The following is a 12,815-nucleotide window of genomic DNA, read 5'->3' as shown; positions in this document are numbered from 1 at the left end:
TTTTCAAATATTTCAATCGTAAATTGTCTACAGACGAATATGATGGCTGCCCCCTCGTTATCGAGTATGGCCATTGCACGAAGCTTAACTGTTACTGGTGCTGTGATCGAATGTGACTTTTTAGCCCAGCCAAAGATCTACAATGTCTGGTACAGAATCGGTAACCAAAACCTTTACTGGTAATAGCCGGCTGTAGTTGTAACTGGGCTTCATGTACCTTTGCATGTCGTTTAAGTCCTCCTGCTGAATTTCACTCTCTTCCACGAAGAGGCCAGGGAACAGGAGAAAGAAGAAGAAAGAAGATATGCACCCAACACCAGAGCTGAAGACACCTCCGAAGGGGTGGGGGTGGGGGGCACCACGTCAAAACGGTAGAGGAGTAGGGGCCGAAACCGGACGTGGTTCCTCCCGATGATGTCTTGTGCTAACTGGATCCTATAAAGGGGCTGTTGTGGTAGCAGACCACGAAACACGGTTGTAATTCCACATGCCCGACAGATATGATTAGTGAGACACATACATATGCACATATATACATTCATATACATACATACATACACACACATACATACATACATACATACATACATACATACATACATACATACATACATACATACATACATACATACATACATACATATACGCGCGTGCATGACGTGGAAGATACATATTTTTAATGGTTTCATCAATAAAAATAAATACACGAACAAAATTTTGATAGGGGTCAATGAATACGAGATTATAGTGTTTGTGTGTGTACCCTTGTGTGACACCTTGGGCAAGTGTCTTCTACCATAGCCTCAGGCCGACCAAAGCCTTGGTAGTGAACTTTAGTAGATGGAAACTGAAAGAAGCCTGTCGTATTATATATTCTTTTATTTGTTTCAGTCATTTGACTGCGGCCATGCTGGAGCACCACCTTTAGTCGAACAAATCGACTTATTCTCTGTAAGCCTAGTGCTTATTCTATCGGTTTCTTTTGCCGAACCGCTAAGTTTAGGGGACATAGGCACACCAATGCCAAGCGATGTTGAGGGGGACGAACAGAGACACAAAGACATGCATACACACACACACACACATACACACACACACACACACACACACATATATATATATATATATATATATATATATACACGACGGGCTTCTTTCAGTTTCCATCTACCAAATCCACTCACAAGGCTTTGGTCGACCCGAGGCTATAGCAGAAGGCACCTGCCCAAGGTGCCACGCAGTGGGACTGAACCGGAAACCATGTGGTTGGGAAGCCAGCTTCTTACCACACAGCCACGCCTAATAATTTCTTAAGTAACCAGGAAATGGATTTGGTATTAATCGACCCACCCTGCTACTGTCCCTTATGGGTGCATCCATTTTGCAGTGTGGGTCACATCACGTAGAGCCATACAAAAAGTTGTGTCTCGCTAAAGATCCTGAGTTTTGGCCGTCATGTTGTTCGACTGCAGTCTGGTTAGGGATTCCCTAACCAGACAGACATATATTACGTATGGATGTACCTGATGAGACCCAGACTGCATAATGGATGCAACACATGTTGAACGGAGTCCCACCCGTAATAAGGGACAGTAGCAAGATGGGTCAAAACGACCCTTGTACAAAATAAAGGTTCATACCAAATCCATCTACTTAAGAAATTTATTATTATTTCAACTAACACTGCGGAGTTCCTGAAGTAGATCCCACGGACATATCTCCCGACTGCCGGTGACCCCAGGTAGCCCTAAACTGTGCCAGTGCTCTACCAAACCCTTCAACACACTAATCGACTTATATACCCATTAGTCCAAAAATATTGTGTGTGTGTCTGTTCTCCACCACTGCTTGATAACAGGTGTCAGTGTGCTTACGTCCCCGTAACCTGAAATTCCTTAAAGCGGTGCCCCAGCATGGCCATAGTCTAATGACTGAAACGAGCAAAAGATAAAAGATAGTTATGAGTGGAGAAACGAAAGAAAGTGACACTCAACACATTTGGAAGCAGACAAGAGGACATGCACACACACACACACACACACACACACACACACACACACACACACACACACACACACACACACACACACACACACACACACACACACACACACACACACACACACACACACACACACACACACACACACACACACACAAGTTGGGTAATGAATATAAACGAGAAAAAGCACAACAAAGCAAAATGAGTGTATGTTTGTATTTGGTGCTACCACCGCTTGACAACCTGCGTTGGTTTGTTTACAACCCCGTAAACCTTCGACAAAACAGACCGATATAATAAGTACCGGGCTTTAAAAATGAAAACAAAAATACTGGAGTCGATTTTTCCGATTAAACCTTTCTAGGCGGTGCTCTAGCATGGCCTCAGTCCAATGACTGAAACAGAAAAGAAAAATGAAAAAGAAGCAAAATTTAAACAATTACGTTTTGGAAACGGGTAATAAATACAATTATCGTTTATGTGTGTGTGTGTGTGTGTGGTTTACTTTTTCGTTAAGGTAAGGTCTAAGATCAACAACAAAAAAGTACACCATCTGGTGAGAGATAAATATTGTTTAATGTACACTGTATATATAATATATATATATATATATTATATATATATATATATATATATATATATATAAGCGCAGGTGTGGCTGTGTGGTAAGAAGTTTGCTTTCAGGTTCAGTCCCACTGCGTGGCACCTTGGGGGAAAGTGTCTTCTACTATAGCCTCGGGCTGACCAAAGCCTTGTGAGTGGATTTGAAAGAAGCCCGCCGTATATATATGTATATATATATATATGTTTGCACCCCCATATCTTAGCGGTTCGGCACTTAGTGGTTTATTCGACTAAAAGTGGTGCTCCAGCATGGCCGCAGTTAAATGACTGAAACAAGTAAAAGAGTAAACGAGTATGTAGTTATGAGCGAAGATATTATCCAGGCAGGTTTTAAAACATGCCTTGTGCCTTGAAGTAATCTTCAGACTGCAAGTACAAGGACCTCTATAAATCAAGATGATAGAAACAGAGAAATCACGAGAAAAACTGTGATGGAGGTGGATGAAAAAAAGGAGGGAAAAACGAATTAGAGTTATGTCTCCTCTGAACGTAGAGTGATAAGGCTAGATGGTGTAGAATCAACGGAAGGGGTCTAAAGTCTGTGATATAGCTGAGAAGGTGATGGTCTCCAATTTGCCAAAAGAAATTTGTCCATATATTTGCATTTGCTGAACATTTCTGATCTGGAATTAACATATTTTCCACTTGATTGTATATGGCGTGGAAAGTCGACCAGTATATATGTATATGTGCGTGTGTGTGTGTTATGTGAATATATATATATATATATATATATATATATATATATATATATATATATATATCTATATATATATTCACACACACGCAAAGTCACACATACACAAACATGGTATATATATGTATATATACACATGTAAAATATATATATATATATATATTGTTTTCGTTTTTGCCGTAAAGGCCTTTTTCATATACGCCAGCCAAGATAAGTTAAAAATTGTCCAAAGTCGTAAGACGCCCCTGTCCTTGTACTGTCCACCTTCGTGTTTTTTATTTCTGTTTTTTATATATATATTTGTTTCTTGTATTTATATTCGTATGGCATCCTCTCTTTGTTCCGTATACATTCGATCCTCTTTCCAAGAAAGAAATCCAATGCCTGTGGCTTGGAATTTCCTTGGGGCTGGCCGGTTCGGAGTAATATCGAGATTAAACAGCCGAAATTACTAAGATGATCCGGTTCCCGACTGAAGATTAGAGGCTTCGAGTGACCCGTCTGTTTTTTTGTGTCGTCTCTTTGTGTGTTTTTGCGTTCTTGTCCCACTTTGTAATTTATATTTTATATATTTAATTTCTATACATATATATATATATATGTATATATTATATATATATATACATATGCATGTATTATACACACACACACACCTGTAGAATGGTCCAAAAGTTACAAAGCATAAAAATTCGGTTAGTGCAACTATAGAAGCCACCGATTATGCTCACAGATCACAATATGAAGTCAGACTTCGTGATATTTGGCCCATCCGAAGGGTGTGTGAGCACGCGCTGCGCGTGCTTAATTTTGTCGGAGACAAAGAACGGGCTCCATAATATATATATATATATATATATATATATTATATATATATATATATATATATATGACAGTTTGGGTAGCTTTAGTCGAAAAAAATTTTTTTTAAGCAGAGAGAGGCGGGGGGGATCCGTATAGGTGCAAATGAATGTCTTCAGGATATTGGTGGGTGAGTCTTTACAACTTTGCTGGTTGACTTTATTTTGGGTGTGATCTCGGAAATGCAGCTGCAGCCCTATTATAGATACGTGAGCTGTACTCTGATGTGAGTCGTATTTGTACCCTGTAATGCGTAAGCAAGTGATCAGGCGTGAAGTATTTCCTAGTCCTCAATAGAAAGCATAGCGCTTGTATTATGTGTGTGTGTGTGTGTGTGTGTGTACGTGTGTGTACGTGTGTGTGTGTGTGTGTGTGTGTGTGTGTGTGTGTACATACGTACGTATGTTTGGGTGTATGTGTGGATGTGACTGTATGTGTGTGTGTGAGAGAGAGAGAGAGAGAGGTCATATTGGAAAATCTTGCAGAAGTTACGAGATTTTGTGTTTGTTGTGAGATTTTTTAATGTGTTGCTGCTCATGAGAAGGGAATGTATGTTTTTTGGCAAACCGTTTCATGTTGTGATCGTGTCTTGGCGCTTTTACTTGTAATTAAGTTGTAAACACCTTAATGGCCGATGTTTCCAAGATCACTTCTCAGGAAAGCAATGTAATGGCGGCGAGTTAAATCATTGTTCCCGACTTTAAGGGTGTAGCGAAAGGCCTGGTGAGTGGCCCAGCCTTCCGAGTTCTTTTACAGGGCTCAGAAATTCTGAAGGGCCACTGCAATAAGTGTGTGAATCTGAGGGAGGAACATGTTGAATAAAATCATAATTAACTAACCCTCCTGTATTTTCTTTTCAGTGGAACTGAACCGAAGACCACATGGTCGGGAGGCAAGCTTCTTAACCACACAGCTAAGCTTACGCTTCACGAACCTGCGCATCTTCCTTGCAAATCTTCCCTGAATCGTTCTTGTTTTGGTATACGTAAAACAGGCTTCCACACATTTTCCGTCTATCAAAATTAACCCCCAAAGTTATTTGGTCGGGTAGGGGCTATAGTAGAAGGCATTTGAACCAACCGAGGCAGGGTGTCGCGCTGTGGGGCTGAACCCAAAACCACGTGGTTATGAAGCAAGCTTCTGAACCATACAGCCGGGCTGGTAAGGAAAATTATCCTCAATTTCAGAAACTATTTCGAAAGTGTGATCGCCTGAATATATTTATATGAAGTGCTTGGGAGAAAAAACGGCGAAGATTCACAGGAAATTTGTAGAAGATTTTCTTATGGAAATTTCTGTTGGTCTTGAAAATTGAAGTGTAAAGTGCAAGGTTTTCCCAAACATAATCACAACAATGTTTACGACCACCAAAAAAAGAGCAGCGACAGAAAACAGTAAATGTAGACCACCGAAATTTTGTTGTCTGAAGATATAGGCAGACTGGGCAGTTGGCCAGGGACCTCACAGGACCTGGGACATAATTCTGACCTAAGTATTCTGTGGTTTACCGTCAATAAACGAATGTTGTAGGGTCCGCTTCATTGATTTGTCTGGGGTCTCACGGGTCTAGGGGCCCGATTCTCATCTATGTATGCTGTGGCTTGTTGCCAATAAATCAATACCACAAGGCTCGGTGTACTGATTCACCCCGTGGGTGGGGCTTATAATACTTCTAAGACGGCCCAGCACCGAACTAAATGTTTTCTCTGACTCTAGCAGGTTCGATTCTGACTTTCAATACCAGAATCAAATAAATGTCCTCCTCGCTCTGAATTTGTGTATATTTGCGTCAGTTTTTGTTTAAAATTATAAATCTATATTTTACGCTATAAATCAACCTTTACAACCATTGGTGAGCAACAGATGGAATGGAAACTATTCAAAGTCCAAATAACTTCGAGGTTCACAGGTTTTCTTTCATTTCTTGAATAAACAACGATCAACTATTGGTAGAACAAATTTTATTCACCACCAGTTCGATTCAATATATGAAAAGGAAATATATATATATATATAATACAAAAATGGGACAAGAACGCAAAACATCCAGACAGTTAGATGGTACAAAAAAGGGACAACAAAACATCCAGATAGACGATACAGAGAAAACAAGGACGGGTCATTCGGAATTTTCTTTCCTCAGTCGAGTTCCAGATTATCTTTGCAATTGCGGCTGGTTATACTCGAGATTGCTCCAATCTGGCCAGCCCCAAGGAAAAACTAAGCAAATAGCATTACATTCCTTGGAAGAAAGCAGCGAATGTATACGAAATAAAAGGACGGGAAAAAAACGGAGAATGTTACACAAATACAAATTACAGGACATAACAACAGGAGTCTTTCTGCTAACCAGAAGTGATTGTGCAATATCCCAAAGCATCAACTACAAGAACTTATCGCTACGGACCACGACAACGCTTATAACACACCTTAACCCATTAACTACCAAAATTTTTAATTCATATTTTTGGGCTTTACCAGGTATCTTAGGAGTTTAAATAATATGTAGTATTTAAATTTTCTTCATATGTGAATTATTTTGGAAATTATGATAAATTTTTGGAAAAGTCCCAAACGAGGATCGCTGAAAAAAAGCAAATTTATCCTTTTCTATTCAATTGCAATAATAAACATTTTAGTTTTTGAAATTATAGTATCAAATGCGAATGTATATGAAATATCAATGAATGATATAGATGGGAAATACAATATATATATATATATAGGGAGAGTTTACGAAAAAAACAACAGACGAAGACAGGTGGTGTACAAAACAAACAGATGTATTAGTATAACGCTCAGGAATAGAAAAAAGTATTTTACGTTTCGAGCCTACGCTCTTCTACAGAAAGGGACACAGAAAAAACAAGGAGAGAAAAAAATGTGTAGTGGCTACCGATCTATCGTGGCGACTGACACTTCAAAGCAGTCAATACTTTTGTAGTTCAAAACTCACAATTTATGGCATAAAATGTCGTCTAGAATTAGCCATAACTAATAACGACAATCTTTAATTACTAAATATTGTTAAACACACCTCAGCAAATGCAATGTATATAAGCAATTCACTTTAAATACAACATACAAGTGGCAGGGAGACTGTTTTTAGCAGATCCCCAAATGGGACCCATGGCAAGCAATGGGGTTAAGCCAGGTAGCTGTTAGAATTTATATCGCTGACGACTACTGTCCTTGTTGGGAGATGTCTCGTAGACATTACTGAGCGGATTCACTTGGTTTATGTAACTTCTTTTCTGTCGTTCGTCTTAACGACAACACGTTTTGTTGACGAAGAATAAATATGTTGTGTTTGGAACTTCATACAGGTTCCTTGATCTTCGATCTCCTAACTCAACCAAAATATAGCTTCGTTACATTGGTGATATCGAAACGAACAAAAAGCAAAGAAGCACTTTCATACGACATTTAAAAGAAAGTTCTACTGCGCCGATGAATCCCACGAAAGGCGAAATGGTGCTGTTCGTGGTTACCAAGACAACAACAGAAAAACAAAAATTAAGAACTTTTTTCATTTTGTAAAAACGAAAGAATTAAAAGATGTTTCAGTTAAGAATTAAATATTCTGGATCTCCAATTTTGTATGAGAAGATTTTCTCACCCCTTTGATGACATATTCCGCCAGGGGAAAATTCTGTATTCCGACTGTATAATAACTAATTAACTAATACATATTTGTAACGGGAATATATATATATATATATATATATATATATATATATATATATATATTATATATATATATATATATTTGGTGAAATAGAAAGATGAATAATCTTGTTGCAGATTAATCAAAAGTTTAACCGATACCTTGGTAGCAAAAATCACAGCAGAAGAAAGCACGGTTGGAGGTACAACCATATGGTGTTGCAACCGTGCGTTGGTGCGGATAATTGAATTTTAATATTATTAGTGAATTGAAGAAATGGAGTTGAACGAAGATTGAACAGAAATCCTTTTATTGCATTCTACACGTGTTTCGAAGGCCACAATTTACCAAATTCCGATTGAATAGGAGACCATATTGTGTCTTTCTCTTCAGGAAGAAATAGGAATTCCGTTGGCAGAACAAAAACAGAACAGAGGCGCCTCTGTTCTGTTTTTGTTCTGCCAACGGAATTCCTATTTCTTCCTGAAGAGAAAGACACAATATGGTCTCCTTATTCAATCGGAATTTGGTAAATTGTGGCCTTCGAAACACGTGTAGAATGCAATAAAAGGATTTCTGTTCAATCTTCGTTCAACTCCATTTCTTCAATTCACTAATTATATATATATATATATATATACATACGAGGGTGAGTCAAAAAGTAATGCCATTTTGTTTAGGACAGGTATAATTACCTACACAGGAACATGTATCATACATCAGAATGAAGCTGGTCCTCTGTGGATCACATCCCTACTTCTCAACATAGTCACCGTTTCTCTCAATAGCAATGTTTCACCTTCAAATGAGAGCACGTATCCCCGTAAAATTCTGTTGACTGTTCTTTGGGTCACTTCTTCACTACAGTTTTCACTTCATCACTGGAATAATGTTTGCCTCTCAAACCCTCTTTCATGGGGCCGAAGAGATGATAGTTCAGTGACGAGGAAGTGAAAACTAGTGAAGTGGCTCAAAGAACAGTCAACAGAATTTTACGGGGCAGGGATACATGCTCTCATTCGAAGGTGGAACATTGCTATTGGGAGAAACGGTGACTATGTTGAGAAGTAGGGATGTGATCCACAGAGGACCAGCATCATTTTGATGTATTATACTTGTTCCTGTGTTGATAATTATACCTGTCCTAAACAAAATGGCATTACTTTTTGACTCACCCTCGTATGTATGTATGTATGTATGTATGTATGTATGTATGTATGTAGTATGTATGTATGTATGTTGTATGTATGTATGTTGTATATATATTACTGTGTGATTGACCGTTATAAAGACAAAAGAACTATTAGAATGACCGCTAAGTGAGGGGAGGGAGTAAAGGTACGGGAGTAAAAATGTTCATAGTAATCACGTAAGCGCGCATGTCCATACATGCACATGCGCGCCCACACGCATACGTACATGCGCCTATATGTATATACTCATCCACCCTCACTTGAAACACACACATGCTCACCCACACATTCACCAAAAAATATATACATACCCGCATACTCGCTCGCACACACACACGTGCACAAAAAGGTTCATACACATGTCTATATACGCACACGCACAAGAAAACACAGGGCTGAAGGCAAAATAGAGAAAAATGTGTTAAAAAGTGTAAAAAAATAAGCAATAAGAGTAAAACACACATACTTGCATGTGTGTGCGTATAAAGACGTGTGCAGGTATGTGCGTATGTTAGGCGTGTGTGTGCGTGCATGCGAGTTGTTCGGCCACAATTTCTGACTTTCCGCCTAAATTAGGAATAATTATGACGGACCAACGGGCGCCGCCGTTACATGCAAGGGAAAGCGCGGTTCAAACTGATGGAAAGCATCACGTGGTTGAACTTGCAAATACTCGCGTTGGGTTAAATGGAATAACGCTGACAGCGTTTTCTTACGGTCTCGAGTTCGATACATAGCAGCGTGCTGTGTCCTTGAGCAAGACACTTTATTCCACATTCCTCCATTCCACTCAGCTGGCAAAAATGAGTTGTACCTGTAATTCACAAGGGGCCTTATCACATTATGTGTCATGCTGAATCTCCCTGATTAACGGTGTATCTGTGGAGTGCTCAGCCATTTGCTCGTTAATTTCACGAGCAGGCTGTCCGTCGATCGGATCAACTGGAACCCTCGTCGTCGTAACCGACGGAGAACCAGTTACCTTATCTGTACCAGAAACAAAACGAAATGCCTAGTGAAGATTTGATCTCGCATCCTATAAATTAGTGATCCAATACTCTATCGACTTATTCAATTCAGAATATATTACATTAGAATTGAGTTCGTATTTGAGTTACTTCGCCCTAAATCTAAACCTAGCCACACCTTTGCCACCTTCAGACCCAACAAACAAACAATAACCCGACTTCATGACTTAGAAATGTTTTTCCTCCTCATTGTTATCTTTCCGCTCATAAACACAGAGTTTTATTATCCACATTCAACACACACACACGCACGTTTCTATAACAAAAATACTGGACAATGCTAAATTCTGTATTAGAAATAAGAAAGAAATAAAATATTTCCATAAGAATTTAGAGAAGACTACAGGTGTAGTTTAGGATTATTATCATTATTATCATCATTATTATTGTTGTTGTTGTTGGTTACGTTTGCAGTATTTTACGGAAAAGAAAACGAATGCTTCTTAAGTGATTCATTTCCGGTTGTCATGATACCGGTTTTTTTTCTTCTTTCTTAAACGGGTCTCTTAATAAAAACAATCATTGTTCATTCTAGAATTCATGAGATATTGCACGTCTTTTAAGAGAGAATTTAGGTGTGTCTGATCAATTGATTAAATGTTGACTCGTAACGGTAATATTTAACCTTCTCGTTGAAATATCTTTGTTATGTCCTGATCAAAAAGAGAGCTCCAGTTCGGATGTGGTCGACTCGACGTAGATCCGCTTTTATTCTCAATTGTTTAAGATTATGTAAACGGAATCCACGACTCTTGTTTCGATCTACAAGCGAAGTAACTTCAATTACGGTACCGATGTTCTTTCGCAGCTTACGATAGCCGCGTAACTCTATTTGTCTTCGCTCTTCAAGAATGTAGGTCCTTCATATTTTGCCAGAGAGTTTCCGGTTCTTTACATTCTGAGTTCAAATGCTGCCGAAGTCAGTTTTGCCTTTCACCCTTTTGGGGCCGATAAAATAAGAACCAATTAAGTACTGGAGTCGATGTAATCTCCTAAACTCCCCCCCTCTTTCAAATTGCTGGCTTTGTACCCAAATTTGAAAGAAAGATTCTTTTGTCAGAAAGAAATATTTAGTTTGACGCTCGGGAAGGTGAGAAAGTCTTTTATGTTTCGAGCCTACGCTCTTCAACAGAAAGGAACGCGAGGAAATAAACAGAGAGATAATAAAAAAAATTAACCTGTGAATTTAGCGGTCAGTCATGGCAACTGGTTGGAAAAAGATAGTTGGACAGGAGGGTTAGGAAGAAGGGGAGATAATAAAGTACTGGTGATCCCAAAACGAAGGTGCGCGTGGGTCTGTTATGTTAGAGTGTGTAAGCGTGTGCATGTGGATAGGGGCTAGTGACGTTGACGTGTGCATGTGAAGAGAGAAGAGGAGGGGAGTTGAGCCCATGTGGCGCAAAGGAGCGAAGAGAGATTAATTCTTTTTCACAGCGAAGGTGGGAGTCCGGATGGCTCCTGTGCAAAGACAATCCGAACACAGATAGGTGTTGTAATGAATGACAGGTAGAGCGAGACTGGAGTGTCATTGCTTAGTCTAATATCTCGGCGGTGCTCCGCGAACCGGTCAGCCAAGCGGCGTTCCATTTGACCAATGTAAAGAAAAGGGCAAAAGAGCAGGAGATGCAGTAAATGATGTTGCTAGAAGTGCAGGTAAAGGAGTCGGTAATATGATAGGGACGATGATGGGTGCCAGAGAGGATGGTGATGTTGGAGAGGTAGGGGCAAGTGCGGCAGCGTAAGCGGGAGCAGGGGAACGAGCCAGGTTGGGAGGTGGTGTTAGAGAAGAAATTGTGAATCAGGAGGTCACGTAGGTTGTGGGCTCGTTTGAAGGAGGGAGAGGGGAAGTTGGGGAAGTGGAGTGGTCGGACTGGAGACGCTGGAAGGCTCGGAGAATGGTGCGTTGGAGGAGCAGGGTCGAGGGGTGGTAGATGAGGGGAAACGGGAGACGGGCAACGGTGGGGCGGGTGCAGGGAGAGAGAGCAGAGGCACAGTCTACGGAAGTGCTCTGGCAAGGGCGGTGAGGATAGTGGTGAGGGGATATCCGCGAAGGATGAAGAAGCGGGCCATGAGTTGTGACTGAGTCTCAAAGTCATGGTTGTCACTGCAGAGCCTGCGCAGACGGAGGAATTGGGAGTAGGGGATGGAGAGCTTGGTGTGGTAGGGTGGGAGGAAGAGAAGTCTGAGTCGGTGTGTTTGTAGTGGAAGGAGGTGGTGAGAATGGAGTTGTGTATACTGACCGAGATGTTGAGAGAGGCGACGGAAGTGTTGGAAAGGTATATAATACATTTAAAATGTGACCGCGTGTGTACCGTTAGCGATTTTTTTCCCTCTGTCTTCCCTTCTCTGGATCTTTCCTTCTCCTATGTTTCCGACGAAGAGCTCCGCTCGAAACGTTAAACCCTCCTTCTTTCCTGAGCGTCCAATAATACTATATTTGTTCCACGTCCTCGCGTTGTTGTGTTTTTTGTGCTTTCTTGTTTGGATTAACTTTATATATATATATAGATATATATGACAAGAAATAATATTTGTCTCTTTCTATGAAAACAAAAGGGTTTACAGGACTGCAAAAAAGAACTGCTCAAATGTAATTGAGATAAAGATAAAGAAACATTGATCATAGAACAAACATCAACCCCCTAACATTTGATCGTATATAAATATTACCATGGTTTCTAAAACATATAACAAATATACATATACAAAAAGCACAGAAGGTAAAAATATAAATGCGAATAAAAAT

This window comes from Octopus sinensis, linkage group LG25 (assembly GCF_006345805.1).
Source record: "Octopus sinensis linkage group LG25, ASM634580v1, whole genome shotgun sequence".
In the NCBI taxonomy this organism is placed as follows: domain Eukaryota; kingdom Metazoa; phylum Mollusca; class Cephalopoda; order Octopoda; family Octopodidae; genus Octopus; species Octopus sinensis.
The sequence above is the reverse complement of the archived record's forward strand: the minus strand, read 5'-3'. Positions refer to the sequence as shown.